Raw genomic sequence first — 17,184 nt, forward strand, 5'->3', positions numbered from 1 at the left:
ATATACAATTGTATTTCTGAAGTATAAATATTTTATGATATTAAAAAAATGAATTATAATTTATCTTTCAACTTAAATGGTAAGAGCAGAATAATCCATTTTAGGATCAAGAATGTAACCTGTGTTCATAAGGCAATGCTTATGCCCTCTTCTCTGTGTTGTTATAATACTTCCTGACTCCCTTGCCTCTACTTCTAACTTTCTATCTACACTGATGACAAACTAATTTTCTTAAAATGTAAAAACAGTCTGGGGCGCCTGGGTGGCTCAGTCAGTTGAGTGTCCGACTTCGGCTCAGGTCATGATCTCACAGCTTGTGGGTTCAAGTCCTGTGTCGGTCTCTGTGCTGACAGCTCGGAGCCTGCTTCAGATTCTGTGTCTCCCTCTCTCTGTGTCCCTAACCCACTCGCATCCTGTGTCTGTCTCTCTCAAAAATAATATATATAATATTATTTTTATATTATATTTATAATATAATGTAATAACGTTTAAATAAACGTTAAACATTTTTTTACATGTAAAAACAATCTTAAACCTCTTTATGAACAATCATTCGCTGACAAAAAATGTAAAATTTAAATTTTCTTGCATGACATCCGATGTCCTCCACAATTAGACCATAACTACAAGATATGAAAACCATTCGGGGTTGTTTTGTTTGTCTGAATTAATATATATCTTTGGTGTCCTTGTTCTTTGCTCCTATTATTCCTTTACCTTGGTATTTGTTCTACTCTCTAGTCTGCTAACACTTTTTATCTTCAAGGTCTATTATCATTGAAAGCTCAAAGATATCTGCTTGGTCAAAATTAGGCATTTGGGCTTCCTCAGACTTTTTTATATCTCTTCATTGAGCATGTGATTTGTTTCTGTTTTATTGAGCTAGGATATTATTTATATGACTACTATTTACCCTTGAAGATAGGGTAAATAGTAGTCACATACATAAGACTTTGTTTGTCTTATATTTAAGACGAGTAACCACAGTGCCTTCGAAAATGAGGTATTGTATCAAAGTTAAATTGTACTGAGTGATGGATTCTCACTTTTTAATTAATTCCTAGGATTCTCATTGAATAGTGTGGTATGTGCTGTTTTTAAAAGAATGTCTAAAAAATCTCAAAAGGTTTTAAATTTTGTACTATAAAAAAGATACCAACACTAAAATGAATTATTTTTAACTTCATTTGAATACAAACATAAGAGAAATTAGAACTTCTTACTTTCTAAAGATAAGTGTAGAAGGAAAAAACATGAAATATTTTTTTAAAGAAAAACATTAATATGAGAAATACAGTGTGACAAGTTTTAGTATGTATTATAATTTTAGTAAAGAAGCCCAAATATCAAAGTTAGAATATTTACTTGTAGGACAATAAAAAACAAATTTTATTATGATAAATAAACAAGCATTTAACATAGGTGACAGCAGCTAAAAGATGGGTAAGTTTTAGCAAGATTTAGTTACATGTTATGGATCATGAGCTCTTGAGTAGTTATTTTAAGTATTTAGAACTTATATAAGAAAGTGTATTTAAAATACTTTTGATAATACTAAGGATGTGTGCAAAAGTATTGTAACCCTGAAGGAAGCCATAAAAAAAGTACCAGTAATTAATATTTAGAAATTAAATCTGAATTTGGAGTATTTAATATTATAAATAAGTAAAAACCAGGGAATCTAACACAGTGACAGCAACCTAAATCTGTCCTCTAATATCCTTCGAACAGCAAATAAAAAAAACCAGAACATCAAGGAGAACACATAAAACTACCAAAAAAATGTGGTTTGAAAATAACTGGAAGACAAACAAACAAACAAAAACAAAACAAAACAAAACAGAAAACAAAACACTGGAAGACAAAAAATGCCCAAACTTTTCATGCAGGTGAAAATAAACAAATACCAAATCCCAGCCAGCAATCTCTCATACCTCATACTCTTGTTGCAATCTTTGTCATGAACAAGGGTAATTTAAGAAAAATTGCAAGGGAAAAGAGAAGAGGGGACCTATCAGCATATTTCAAATTGCTCTTTAACTTCTCCATAAAGATCACTTTTACCTTATATATGAGAATACCAAAAAAAAGGAAAAAAAGGAAGAAAGAAAGAAAGAAAGAAAGAAAGAAAGAAAGAAAGAAAGAGAAAGAAAGAAAAGAAAGAAAGAAAGAAAGAAAGAAAGAAAGAAAGAAAGAAAGAAGGAAAGAAAGATTCCCAGCTAGGTCAGAGTATTGCTTACAGAGCTTAAAACACATGCAATTTGAGGTGGTCGTCTTTCAGATTTATAACTTAAGTGGTAAAAAGTTACGAATAGGTGTCACTTGGAAATTAAATGGTTAAAAGCAAAAGAAATAAATGTGGCAATTTGAGGGCACTGAAAAAAATAAAGAAACAGAACAAAGAAATGGAGTAAATTTAATTATCTTTCTAGGATCAAACAAAATAATGTAAACTAAACAAATGGAAACTTCCTGTACTTATAGAAGGGCATCTTAGTGAATTAGGAATCTTGTAAAGAACCTCAAATCCACAAAATGAATAGATAGAGACTAAGTAAGAATACAAAAACTTAAGAAAACATAAAATAAGGAATGATACACCTTTGATAAAATTCACTCATCCAAACTGAATTAAATATATTAAAACTGATTTTATATACTCAGAATATATTTAGGGAAATTAGAAACCATTTTTAATTACAAATTCAAAATTAAAAAAAATTAAAAAACAGATTGATTGAAACAGCGTTGGCTGGGAAAAAAACATAATCACCTCCATATGAAAGGTAAATTATAAGACAATAATAGACTAAGTGGAATAGATTACAATAGAAAATACAGTAAGAGACATTGAAGAAAGTTAAATATACAACCATGAAAATTAAAGTGAGAAGTAAAACAAATCAGAAATATAGTGGTGAATAATTAATTGATTGAAATAATGTATACAATTGAAAGCCCTGAAGAAGAATAAACAATACATTTAAATATTTAAATCCATAAACCAAGATCATTCCCCAGGTAACAGAAGGCTTGAGTGAATGTATTGAAAGAACATCTGAATAATTGTGAAAAATTAACCAAAAATGATTAACCCCAAGTCATATATATTAATAAAATTATTCAACTCCAATAAGAAAGGAAAAATCTTTAAGGCCTCCAGAGCAAATATCCAATAACTTATTAAGACACAGCTACGAGACTGGAAATGTCATCTCATAACCAGTGAGCACAGCTAACACCAAGATCTTGTCTTCTTAATATCCATTTTCCAATAAAAGAAACCAGGGCTCCTGGAGAAATGGCTGACTCCTTCTTAGGAAAGGACAATATGAGATGAGTCTGGAAAGATCCTGTGGACCCATAAATAAATGCTCAAATAGTGACGGGAAAGTGTCAAAAGGATGTAGGAAATGCTTTTTTCTCCCTTGCCAAATTGAAGTAACAAGCAACTGGATTTAATGTCCTACCTAAAACAGTAATAACAACAAAACAGAGAATATATGAGATAATGGTTTCAAGACACAGGACATGAGGAGATTAAAACAGTGACCCTGAGAGAGAGGGAACAAATGAGGTATGTACTATGATTGCTTCAGCTTACAACTTAAGATGGTTTCCAGGCCATCTTTGAGGTAATGGAAACCTGCAGAGCTTGCAAGATTCCTAGGGTTAAGGATATCCTACTGAGAGTCTAGAGCAATTTAGATGGCTAGAGTTTATGGAGCGGAGTATTGCTGATGGACCCGTTTGAGGGTTGGGGAATGCATTCTGTGTTCTAGTAGTATACAAATGCTCCCCAGTTTTATCTTTCTTTTGAGCTCTTTCTTATCTTCTCTGCTCTTGCATATGGTCTTACATTCAAGCAGGGATGTATACATAACACTCCAGTCTGTCACAAGAATGTATGCATCTTTGCTCATGTCCACAGCCTTCTAGAGCTCTGCAGTTATATGTGAATGTATCAAAGCACACTATGTCTGTCTCTTTCCCCAGAGTTTCCTGATCAATTTCAGGCTAGTCTGTCACTTTCTTGTTTTTCCTCCTCAGGATTGGTGCATTATTGGTCTTTTCCATTCATTTTCCATTGGCATTGCTATGGTTTCCAACACCCAGGGGCATGGAGGTTTTGTGCCCCTTTCGGTGTTAATTGGTTGTCCCAGCGTTACTGTGCCCATGTGGAGGTTGGTGAGGAGGATAAAGGGATAGCGTGGAGCAGCCATGAGCTAAAACTGCATTTCAGTGATTTGTTTGAATAAATGCCTCTCAGTTTGTTATTTGCCTTAGTTTCCATTCCTGTTCTTGAAACATCTCATCCAGTGTTATCACTGATTTGTGAAGACTTTTTTGTGTGTTTCTCTCTGTGCCATTCTGTAGTTCTTTTTGTCAGAGTCACTCTTCTTTAGTTCCAGACTATTTGGCTGAAATGGTCACACTGAACCTCTCACGCTGTCATTTTTAGTCAGCATTATAATAAAATAATGATGAGAAAACCTGAGAAGCCCTTCGTTAGGAGAATTCCAACCATTGACTTCTTTGTAATAAAGTCTTTATGTATACAGTTTGAGAGGCAACATATTGATCTGTTTTGTTTTTTCAGTCTCATAGGCAATTCACTTTTTATCTTCAAATCTCAATTTCCTTTTATAAGATAAATATAAATACGTCTTTATAGAAAATAGAGTTATTTGCCTACATTGTTTTAAAAGCTTTTTTTTTTTAAAGCACTTATTTTTGGTCTCTGAAATTCTATGGCCCCAATAGAAAATAGCTAGGATATCAGTTTTCACAGCAAATGTGGGGAAGAGTAAAATAAACATGGTTGCTGTGTAAGCTGTCCCCGACCTCTAGGCAGAAAATGGGGCTGAATTCCTGTTGTTATATGTGAATGTTAATATTAAAATCAGTGATTAATTTGAGACGTGTGTTGGTTACGCGTAACTAATTTTAGATGTCAATCACGAAAAAGAGTGTACTTGCCAGCAGTCTTTTTATTCAAGATTATTATAAGAGGGGTAAGAAAGTGTGTGAAAAAGCACTTGGATTATATGAGAAAATGTGTGAAAAAGCACTGGGATTATATGTTAGATATGGTGACATTGAACTGGCAAGAGATAGGCTAATGTGTCTTTTGGATATTGAAACTCCATGCTCCCCAGGCTGGATATTGTGAAACTCAAACATCATTAAGTTGAACAGTTTTCCTTCAAATTTTTCCCTAAATGAATTTAATTTCCTTAATTAAAGTGACTAAATATAAAATCATGTGATGGCTAAAAGGTCAAATGCTTGCTCTATTTTAAGAAGTATAAAACTATTCAAATTGAATGATTTATTATAAAGGAAATTAAATTCAATTATTCATTTGAGAAAACTGCAAAAGATTGTCTTTGGCATTTATAGTCACTCTTAAATACTGGCACTTGATACAGAATTGGCCCTAGCATTGGTCTCTGGACTATACATGATGTAATACATGAGCATAATTTGTTCTAGATGCCCAGGACAGGAAAAAAAATTAAGGTTTCCTAATCAGACTCCAAAAGTGGCCATAATGAAAAATAAATAATACTTATGTATATTTATATTCTCCATAAATTCTCTAAGCACTACTTTCCACAATAAAAAGGAACCATGTCACTAAGCTAAGATGTAATGATGCAATGTAAGCATGAGATACATACAGGATCACTGTAAATCAATGGATAGAATAAGTCATTTTAACAAGCTGTTTCAGTAAACAATCTGCAGTTATTCATTCCTTTGATTGTTTACACATTTATTATTGGGCAAGTTGCTACGTACCATTGATAAGAAGTAAATAATACAAGGCTTAAGCTATATATAGTTTAAAGTTGAGATCATTTAGTTTGTGCTTTCTATACGTTGACTTTAATGTGCATACTAATTATCTTGGGGTTTGTTAAAATGAAATTCTAATTTAGTAGATCTGGGGTAGGGTCTGAAATTCAGCATTTCTGGCAAGCTCCCAGGTGATGCCAAATCTGCTGGTTCATGAACCACACTGAGTAAAGAGCTAGAGAACATCTTCAATGTTCTTACACAAAATATCTCAAAAAAAAAATCACTTTTAGAATACATGTATTAATGATTGGAAATTTCTCTTTTATACCATAGTCTTAATAAATGAATTTTTTAGTGAGATGAAAAAGGATATAATTATCAATAAATTATTCTCACATGTACTTTTATTTAATTGTGATTGTTTAATATTTGTTTGGTTGTGGTCTTTCCAAGTTTGAAAATGAACTTTATTCATTTTATCTCATACTCATTTTTTAATTCCCCAAACAACTAACTCATTGTTTTATAAATAAGCATTCTTTGAAGAGGTTTAATGCCTATCAAATGCAGAGGAATTTCCTTTGTCAAAAAGGCATGAAGAATCTGACTTAGATCTGGAAATGTTGGAAGGGACATTAAATAAGCCAAGTTTAAAGAAATTATTTTTGTTCTAAAAATAGATTAGTCTAATCTAAGCCATTAAAAAAACTAGAAAAAAAAAGGTTTTTTTTCTTATTTTAAATAAAAAACATTAAAAAGCTTTAAAAATGTTGGACATGTATACTCTTTAATGTTTGTCACATGAGTTTCTTCTGTTAAGACTGGTATTTTGGTTGAGCATGACTTTCTCTCTCATTACCTAGACAGTTTTCTTTCTTTTGCTTTTTTCTGGGAACATTTTAATAATAGTCTGAATCCAGTCAGTCTTGGCTTTCACTTTTTTCTTTTCTTTAACGTTTATTTTTGAGAGAGAGAAAGAGAGAGTGTGAGTGGGGGAGGGACAGAGAGAGAAGGAGCCACATAATCCAAAGCAGGCTCAGGGCTCTGAGCTGTCTGCACAGAGCCTGATGCTGGGCTCGAATCCACAAACCAGGAGATAATGACCTGTGCAGAAGTTGGAAGCTTTCCAGCTGAGTCACCCAGGCGCCCCTTGGCTTTCATTTTTAACTCCCATCCCTTTTCTTCCTTCTTCTGTCTTGGCTCTTGACTATAGTTTTTCTACTCCAAATATCACCATGTCATTTATGAACAGATTCGCTTCTTTGATTTCATCTTGCTATGAAAGATTAAGATAGCAGAGATGATGAAGAAAAAAAAAACACCTAAATTTCAATGCTCCATTAGAGTTAGTTTTTCTCTAGGGATTGGTAATCACTTCAAAAATTGATAATCATTGCAAATCACTAAAACTGTTACTTTCAAACAAGTTGATTATAAACAACAGGAAGTCATGGGGAAGCTTCTCTAATGAATGAGTTCACCTTACCTCCCTTCCAACCAAGAGTTGGAGGAGCTATGGGGACAGCATCCCTTTCCTGGCTGATTAAAAGGCTGACTGTATGTAAGCCCCCCTTAAGATCCCCATGAAGGAGGCAGGTGCAGGCTCAAAAAATGCAAAGTATCACAACCAGGAGTAGAGTAAGGGATACTGAGAGAACTAATTTTTTTTCTTTGGGAAAAAGATGGAGGAGCGTCATGTGAAAAATAAATATACTTTCATAGAATTTGGTACTGAAATTATTTGTGCTAAATTGTCAGTAGAGTCTAATTAATTTAGACAGATGCAATTAAATTTTTGTGGTTCAGTATGCAAGATGAATGGTACATGAGGATATCCAGAGGATAGGAAATGGGTCAGAAGGGAAGAGAGAACCTACCTGTTTTGGGGAGGATATTTGGTCCATCAGGCAAAGGGGCATTTTTCATTCTTTGTGTACATACAACAGGGCATTAAAAAATCTAGGATTATATGAAAACTCTGCTTGGTTTAATAAAGTTCTAACACATACTGGTAGAAGGACATATACAGAGAGAAATTATTCTGTCAATCATCAAAATATGTAATGCTATTATCTTTAAATGAGAAGAGTAGATGGAGGGGTCAGGTCATGGTGAGCAATTTGTGTTACTGTTTATGCAATAAATGATAAAGGCTTATAAGAAAAATGTAACTGATGTTTCAGGTGAAAGCAATTTGTTTTCTTTCTCTGTGAAAAGTACACATAGTGATTAGGCCAATATGACAGAATTAGGAGGTCAGGAATTAGCTTGCTTTAAATGTCTGCAGGTTCATTAAGGTGACATTAACTAGTATATGACAGGCCAAATATGTGAAGCCTTTATTCACATATGAAAATATCTGTATGAATGTTATTCAGTTTCATACTACTCACTGTTCTTTGGGTTAGGCAGAATTCTGAGCTGGTTCACAGAATTCCTCCCCTGCTTCTATGTAATCCTTTCCCCTTGAGTGAGGATGGGACTGTGAATATGATGAATTTCACACCCATAATTAGCCTATGTTACATATGAAATGAAGGGATTTTGCTTATATAATTATGGTCCCAATTCAATTGATTATGGGTCAGTCAAAACTGAGCTATTCTAGGTGGGCCAGAACTAAACAAATGAGCCTTTGAAAAAGGCTGGGCTCTTCTCAAAGTCAGAGATTTGAAGCATGAGAGAAATTCTCCTGGTGGCACGGTGAGAGGATCTATAGAGGAGGTCATGTGGTAAGGAGCTGTAGGCAGTGTCTGGAAGCTGAGAGTGATCCCCAACCAATAGCAAACAAGCAAAATGGAACCTTGGTCCTACAACTGCAAGGAATTAAATACTGACAACGACCAGAGTGAGCTTCATGAGAACATTGAACCTCCTAGGAGATGCTAGCCAGGCCAATATATTGATTTCAACCCTGTAAAGCCCTGAGCAAGAAGTCAGTTAATACACACCAGACTCCTGACTTACAGAATCTATGAGATAATCAATGAGTGTTTTTGCTAAGCTTCAAAATCGTGCCACCATTTTGGAAGAAAGTTTAGCAGTGTCTTAAAAAGCTGAACATAGTCTTAACATACAATCCAGCAATTGCACTCCTTGGTATTTACCCAGTTAATTTGAAATGTTATGTCCACACAAAAATTTGTATGCAAATATTCATATTATATTTATTCATAATTGCTAAAAAGTGGTGCGTCCATATGATGGACTGTTTTTCCACAATAAGAATAAACTAGCTATCAAGCCAGGAAAAGATGCCAAAACACCTTAAGAGCGTATTTGAAAATGCAAGAAGCCAATCTGAAAAGGCTACATACTGTTTATGATTCCAAATATATGAGATTTTGGAAAAGGCCACAGTCCAGTGAGAGTAAAAAAATAAATAAATAAATAAATAAATAAATAAATAAATAAATAAATAAAATCAATGGTTGCTACAGATTTAGAGGAGGGGAGGAAAGATGAATAGGTGAAGCAGAACGGATTCTTATAGTAGTGAAATTTTTCTGTGTGTTACTATAATGATGGATATAGGACATTATGCATTTGTCAAAACCCAAAGGTAGAACTGCACAACACAGACAATGAACCTGAACTTAAGCTATAGGCTTTAGTTAATAATAATGTCTTAATATTGATTCATCAGTTGTTACAAATGCATCACATCAATGCAAGATGTTAATAATAGAAATTATGTACATACGGGAGGTATTTGGTAACTGTATTATCTGTACTATATGCTCAGTTTTGCTGTAAATCTTCAAACTGTAGAAAAACAAGTCTATTTACTTTAAATGAAAAGTAGCAGCTTCAATGTAACTGAATTTTGGCCTCAGCAAGAAGGCATGGTGAGTATAAGGCATTCTGAAGGTAGGGTTCTTGTTATCCAACTCTGAAATTTTTGACATACAGGAAACTGAGACCCATGTCTCAAAATAGTCTTATTTCTCAGGAAAAGCAAGAAAAAATGGGTTTCTGTGTATAATCCCCTGAGTTTGAAATGTTAGAAATAAATTCATTAAAAAATTTTTTAAACATTATTTTGGAGCTAGATTTGGACCCAAAGCAGATAACTTCTACCTTTGATTATAGAAAATTCACTGGTTGGTAAAATGGCAAAAATTAACAAATGGCTGTGGCAGATTTCATTTTCTTTGGTTCTCTCAACAAATGAAAACTCAGTAAATCAGTGTATCACGTATCTGTTGTGTCTTACACAGGCCAATTCCCTATAAGTTGATCACCGTTGAATCAATGATCCAGGGATGCTGTCTAGGATCATTTCTTTTTGCGCTGCTCAAAAAAATCTAATTTAGTGGCAGTGAACTCTTTTCCTAAGTACAGGAAATGCTCTTCCTCTGTCACAGGAGTTACAAATTATACCATTAAAAAAGATATGTTGCAGCTGCGTTGGTCAAACAGTAGGTATACTGCAGACTAAGGAGACATTTCCAGAATGAATGGTGGCCTTTAAATCCCTTGATGTCCATCTTATAATCAGTTAAGCAATAGTGCTATAGTGTGGCCTACTAACTGTATTTTTCTGGCCATAGAGCTAATAAGAGGATTAATAAAAAAAGCCAAATTGCAGACTGCTTTTAAAGAAGTGAAATTTTCAGTCACATAAAAGAATTGCAAAAAGTAAAGCAAAGCAGTGCCTAAGTGAGATTCTTAGCTCATTAGCTGTTGTGGACAGGAAAACATGAATTATAGAAGGTCATGCACTGTAACTTGTGTAATTACAATAGATGATTCTTAGAATTTTGAAAATATACTGTATTTGGTTATGCTTTAAATATGTACTTTTCTGTTAGATACAGTTAACCCTAAATTAATATATACCATATGGTACCTAAAAAATGTTGATTGAGCATTTACAGTGAAAAATAACTGGATGAGATTTATAGATAATGCAGTAATCCGATTTGGTGCTTTCTCTCAAGGAACTTACATTTTACAGAAGAGACAGTTATGTGCAGTATTAGGACAGAAGCTGAGGGAAAAAATTGCTTTGGGGACCCTGAAGGTGGAAGAACTAATCCCAAGGAGAGATGAGAGGAGGCTTTCTTAGGACGCGGTAGCATTTGAGCCTCAGTAAAAATGGAGGGGGTTCTAATAGATGAGATGGGTTGTAACCATAAACAATGGTATAGAGTTTGGAAAATCTAGATGAAGTTTGTGTCCTAGAGAGATCATGTGTTTGGTGAAGAAGGGAAGGTTCAGTCGGTCACAGAAGAAACACTGAAATGTTAATGTTGTTTCAAGTGGCCCTCTGTTATAAAATAAATTCAAAATTTTTAGCATAAAATTATGCTGTCATCCCTGACACCTGCCAGATTTAATTTAGGCCTTTGTGTATTTATGTATATTTCCAAAGATGCTGGCATAACTAAATGTACATCACAGATATTAACAGAGAAGCTTCATGAATATGAACTAAGATTATGCTTTCTGGGAAATCCTGGGTATGGGACTATCATAAGATTTTCAATAGCATATAGTCACTAAAATCTAACTGAAAAAAAAAAAGAACTTGTTATTTTCAGGTGCACAAAAATCCTAGGGAATCATCTCATCAGAATCATTAAGAAAGTCCTATCTATACCAGAAGCTCAGGACCACAAAACTGGACCCCAATAGATAGAGTGAAAAGTTCCTTGATCAGTCTGTACATTAATCAGATGTACACACATTTATATACTGTGAAGATTGTATTAGTGTCCCTCTTTCCTCACTATTGTGGCACTTAGCTACTAAAATCAGTGTTAGGCCAAACAAAAAAAGTGCTTCTAGATGCACATCAAAAAACGTTTAGTAGGCCAGCAGATGAGATTTGTAATGAGTAGATTCTGAGAAATAAAACGGATGCAGGTAAAGTTCCTAAAACTCAGAATTTTCTATTTAAATTTCTCACATGTATTTTATACTATCTGCATATAGTTAAATGACACCTATTAAAATGCCACTGAAGTTAGTGGTAGCATCAGGATAAATGTATTACTTGATTTATATATTTATTTTATAATAATGTATATAAGCAATATATGTTTATTACCATGCTCTGATAAATGCAAAAAGGTACAAGGAAAGAATCAAGAGATTATTTAGAATCCTTCTACTCTAGAATAACCAGTATTAAAATTTAAATTTCGTAATTTTCGACATTCATTGATGCCACAATACAAAAAGAAGGATGGGTAGGAAGGATATGTGGACACAAAAATAATTATAAGAATTGGATCAGATTTTACCTATTATTGTTACAGTACCATATACTTTACTAAGTTAATTTGAATTTAACCAAAGAAAAAAGAAGCTAAATCAAAATGGAAGAAGTTACCAAACTGCAAGATTAGGGTTTCATGACACAATACAGTTGTTGAAAGATCCTTCAAGAAAAAAGAAAGATTAAAAGGTTTGAAAGATTATTAAAAACTTAGAAGTATTTTCATTTTAATTGAATATTCATTATACAGTATTAATAAATGCCCTGACATAAAGATCTTTTAATTTGCTTTTTTTATACTTACTCCCACCTCATTTCCTTTCTACCTACCCATTTTTAATACAGATACTATTTTTTGTTTTGTCAGAGATTTTAATATTTATATTTATTCTTTAACCACATTTTCTTAGCTGTTTAATCTTAATTTTTGTATTTAATTAATTTGAGGTTTACCATTGTGCATCATTTTTCAATTATTTATTTCAGTTCATCTCTTTTTAACTTGATTTCATCTTCATTTGGCTTTCTTTTCCTTCCCTTCCCTTCCCTTCCCTTCCCTTCCCTTCCCTTCCCTTCCCTTCCCTGTTCATATGACCCCAATGGAGTAAATCCTCACTTTTATTATCTGAAATGTCTGGTTATTGCCTTTCTCTTTTAGGTTTTTTGTAATGTTTATTTATTTTTAAGAGAGAGAGAGAGAGCAGGGTGGGGGAGCAGAGAGAGAAGGGGACAGAGGATCTGAAGCAGGTTTTGTGCTGACAACCTGATGCAGGGCTTAAACTTATGAACCCTGAGATCGTGACCAGAGCCAAAGTCTCATGCTTAACCAACTGAGCCACCCAGGCACCCCTATTGCTTTTCTCTTTTAAAGGGAACCTGACTGGGTGTATTTGTGGATAATACCATTTCCCCCTCACCAGTCTTTGGAGGCATTGAACCACTGTGTTCTGACTACAGAACAGATGTCTGAAGGTAGTCTAATTTTTTTCCTTATGGGTGACTTGATTTTCCAACAGGAGGCCTGAACAATGCATTCTTCCTCTGTGAATTTCAATGTTAACCAGGGTTTACCTCAGTGTCAAAGTAATGTCCTAGAGTATGGCACTCCTTTTTAGATACAAAGTCTGTTTTCTCTTCCATGGTTCCTACCTGCTCTTTTTTTTTTTTTTTTTTTTTTTTTTTTTTTTTTTTTTTTTTTTTTTACTTCTGAAGTTAAACAGCTATGGGATGTTTTGATATTGACTGTTTTGAATTATTTTTTGGTATCATATGTATAACCTATGCTTTCACCATATAGACTCAATTACTTAATGTCGTAACACTATTTCTGTATTCTATTTCTGAATAACTTATCTCTTAATATTGTATTGGTTGGCTAGATTTGCCATAATAAAATACCACAGGCTGGGCGGCTTAAACCTACTAGAAACTTATTTTCTCATAGGTCTGGTGACTAGAAACCCCAAGACCAAGGACCAGCAGGCTGCAGTTTCTAATAGGGGTTTTCTTCTTGGCTTGCAGACAGATGCCTTCTCACTGTGCAAGGGGCAAGCAAGCTTTTCATAAGGGCACTAATCACATCACAGAGGTCCAACCTTATGGCCTCATCTAAACTTAATCAGCTCCCAAAGACCCCATCTCCAGATACCATCACATTGAGGTTTAGGGCTTAAATATGAATTTTAGGGGGACACAAACATTCAGTCCATAACAAGTATATTGAGCCCTCAATTTCAGGGTACAATGAAGTATAGGTTACATTGTTTTAAATGGCATTTATATTTATCATCTTCTTCCTAATTACTTTATTCTTTTTTTCTTTATCCCTTCACAGCAATTGTCTCAAGCTTTTCTTTCATGCCATTAATTTGATTTCTCTCCATGTCTGTTTTGTTCTTTGTTTTTTTTTTTCCAGTGTGTTTATTAGATTTATGTTTTTGCTCAATACATTCCCTTAGCTCTACTTTCTTTTTTTATCATTATACTTTTTCATGCATAATTTTTCTTTTTATATATATTTCATTGAATTCAAATTGTCACCAATGTCTAATCCAATTCTGGTATTGCAGGGAGCTCCTTTGCAGAATTTGTTTCTGTTCCTTTGGTTATGTTTGTTCCAGGCAAGGTTTGAAGAGTTGCCAGCTCATTTATTTTTCATCTTGTTCTTAATGTGAGTTGCTGAGTTCAGATTAACTACGTGTTCTGACACAGTTTTAGCAATTGTTTTTGACTCCTCTTCTAGCTAGTCTGGCTGGACCAATAGATATGGTCCTGGTTTTCCAAGTTTGTGACATAATATCATTTTCCTTTCTTTATTAGATTGTTACTGATGAAATCATGGATTTTTAGAATATTTTAACTTTTTCCTTCTCTGCTTACTTATGAACTGAAGGAGATCCCATTTGTGAGTCAGCTTTTTTTTTTTTTTTAAATCTTTACCCAGCATCTCCAAGGCCATGGAACTAAAGAGCAGTTATTGCGGGGACAAAATTTTCCAAGAGAAGACTCCAAGAGAGAGCAAGAAGAAAAATCTTACATATGGAGGTAAGTTAATGATGCTTAAGAGAAAGAAATAAATTCAAGTTCTTTTTAAAGAACTTGGTATGAAGAGCGGAGTTTGCATTTTACCTAGATGCGTTCTGCAGACTTTAGAAAACAATAGTAAATGGCCAACTAGGAGGATTTCAGTTGTGATGGTGACTGCTGATGCATTACATTTCTGCCCATGACAGAAACATGAGTAAATAAGAAAGCGATGTTTGTTTGATAAGGTGTATGTGGAAGACTCCAACACATTTTATACAGAAAAATGTATATATGTTAATAATCCATAATAAACTATATGAGCATTATCTTGAGGAAATGAGCTCAATTATTTAAATAAGTGACATTTATGAACTAGTAAATTGATATCCAATTAACTTGCTGCAGCTCTCTTATTAAATGCCAATTAAGTGTATTAACCTTCTTTACAATTTCATATATCAATACGAATTTAACTGTACCTTTATTGCCATTGTAATTTTGAATTAATTGCATAGCAAGATGATTTATCTTTTGCATAATTATGAAGCCTTACCCTCTGTTCTTCAAAAAAATAAAATTGATAGTTTTATGAACTCTGAAGGTACGCCCCCAAGATGTCACTTATTACTTAGCTTTGTATAAATCTTTGTTTTGAAGTAAAATGCAGATTGCACATGGTTTGTGGTAGCTGGATAGTGATTTTAGTCCTTTATTTGAAATAAAATATGAAGCAACTACATAATGCACCTGAAAGGCATTATTAGGTCTACAAATTGTTTTCTCTTATGATTTTTGTTAGCGTCTTTATAGACAGATTTTTCCGGCAACTGAGAGCTTTCTTAATCAAACAGGATGCAAAATCATCTATTAGAAAATAGGTATCTTAGATCATTATGGTGAGACATGTTTTATTTTGCTTCCACAATCCCCTGAATATCTAGCATGGTTACAGACATTTACCGACTTTGAAGTAGTTGAAAAGATCATGGGTTTTGAGGTCAAATAATTTGGGGTTCTCTCCCAGTTTCTATTTCTGGTCATAGAAATCAGTGACATTTATGGCTTTTAGCCTATTCACTCATTAGTAAAATGTGGATGGTAACAATTCCTGCATATGTTTATACTGAATATTATATCTAAGTAAATGCATATATACACAAAAACATATTACTATGAGTAATATGCATGGGAGTCTATGCTCAGTAAAAGCTAGCTTTTATTACTATCTTTTCTGATTTTTGATTTTTGAAACAATTTCATTGCTTTGTATATACCATGAGCCTACTGCCAAATAAGTTTATATATGATTTATGAATGGGGTGGACCTCAGGGCATCTCTTAGTCTTGAAAGAGGGAAATAAAACATTGCATGCATATGAAAGACAAATTGGGGTATATGCAGGACTATTGTGTCATTTATCTCCTTGAAATTACACTGAAATGTTTACTGGCTAACTCTATATTTATACAATGAGAAATTCTTACACATATATTTACTTACGGTTCAAAAGTCTGTGCACTGATGAATCTAAATCCAAATTATTGAGAGCAGGGTTGCTAGAAAATCAGTCCTGACTCCATGCTAACTGGCAGCCCTTCCGTGGAGTCATGCGAGTATTTTGGCTGTGGTACCTTTTGTTTTTCTGCTTTAGCATCACACCGTTCAGTGCTCGGCAAATGTGGCCTATTCGTCACTACATTGCTGTGTGATGTTCACATGTACCTTTCAGGTGCCAAGGTATAACTTCTATGGGCTGTTTTCATGCACTCTGCCCTGTGCTATTTCCCTCATCCCCCCCATCCCTCACATTGTCTCCGTGTGGAAAAAGTGAAAGTCAGACGGCTTCCCTTTCCTCTCCGTTCCTTGCGTAAGCAGCGATGATCTCTTCCCTGCTTGGCATTGTCACTTGTTTCTTTGCTAATCTGTGCCCGCTTAAGTCTTCTGTAAAACCTCCAATAAAGTCACCCATAAAGCCATCAGATGTCAGGTACAATAATAAATGTCTGTGGAAACAAAAATCACCCTAATGAAATAGAAGGAAACCTAAAGTCCTTGCCCATGTGCTTCCAATTAAAAATGTTTCCTCTGGCTTGTCATTATTTATAGCATTGTTAATGATGGAATTCACACTGAAATAAATGTCTTTCTTGTTGGTGATTATTCATGAGGCCCATGTGCCTATAAGTACCTCAAACAGAACATTCTCTATGGAGGTTTGAGATTGAGGGTCACTGGGAATTGGTGTAGAAGGCCGAGAAAGGATTTCACCTGCAGCTGCACAATAGTCTCATTGAGGTCTGGATCTGACTGATAAGGATGAACAATTGTGACCACCGGAGTAAATTTATGGAAATTAGTTGAACAATTCCAGTGTGGCTCTGGAGTATCAGAATTACAATTTGTACAGATGGTGATTCTTCACAGTCAACTAAGCAACAAAAATAAAGCTCCTGCTACTTGTCAGAAAACCAGCACTTGGATAAAAAGTTCTTGTAGCACCCATAGCCCACATGGCAGGGAGGTAGCAGGCACAAGCCTGACTTGAAAGCTGCCAGCTTTTCTTTTCTAGAATTCGATAGCATACTGTCCTATTTTATTTCTTTTTTAAAGTATTTATGTGTTTGGG

At 34.1% G+C, this 17,184-nt stretch overlaps 1 long non-coding RNA gene across 1 annotated transcript in view; it reads left to right on the forward strand.

Annotated features, from left to right (window-relative positions):
* Window positions 1-14,636, forward strand: part of LOC121032145 (uncharacterized) — a 714,077-nt gene extending 699,441 nt beyond the window's left edge. The window contains exon 4 of the long non-coding RNA XR_005791103.1: window positions 14,475-14,636. This is a non-coding gene — a long non-coding RNA (uncharacterized LOC121032145). The remainder of the gene's footprint in view (window positions 1-14,474) is intronic.
* The last annotated feature ends 2,548 nt before the right edge of the window (window positions 14,637-17,184 follow it).

This window comes from Herpailurus yagouaroundi, unplaced genomic scaffold, assembly GCF_014898765.1.
Source record: "Herpailurus yagouaroundi ecotype Mexico unplaced genomic scaffold, PumYag 141, whole genome shotgun sequence".
NCBI lineage: Eukaryota > Metazoa > Chordata > Mammalia > Carnivora > Felidae > Herpailurus > Herpailurus yagouaroundi.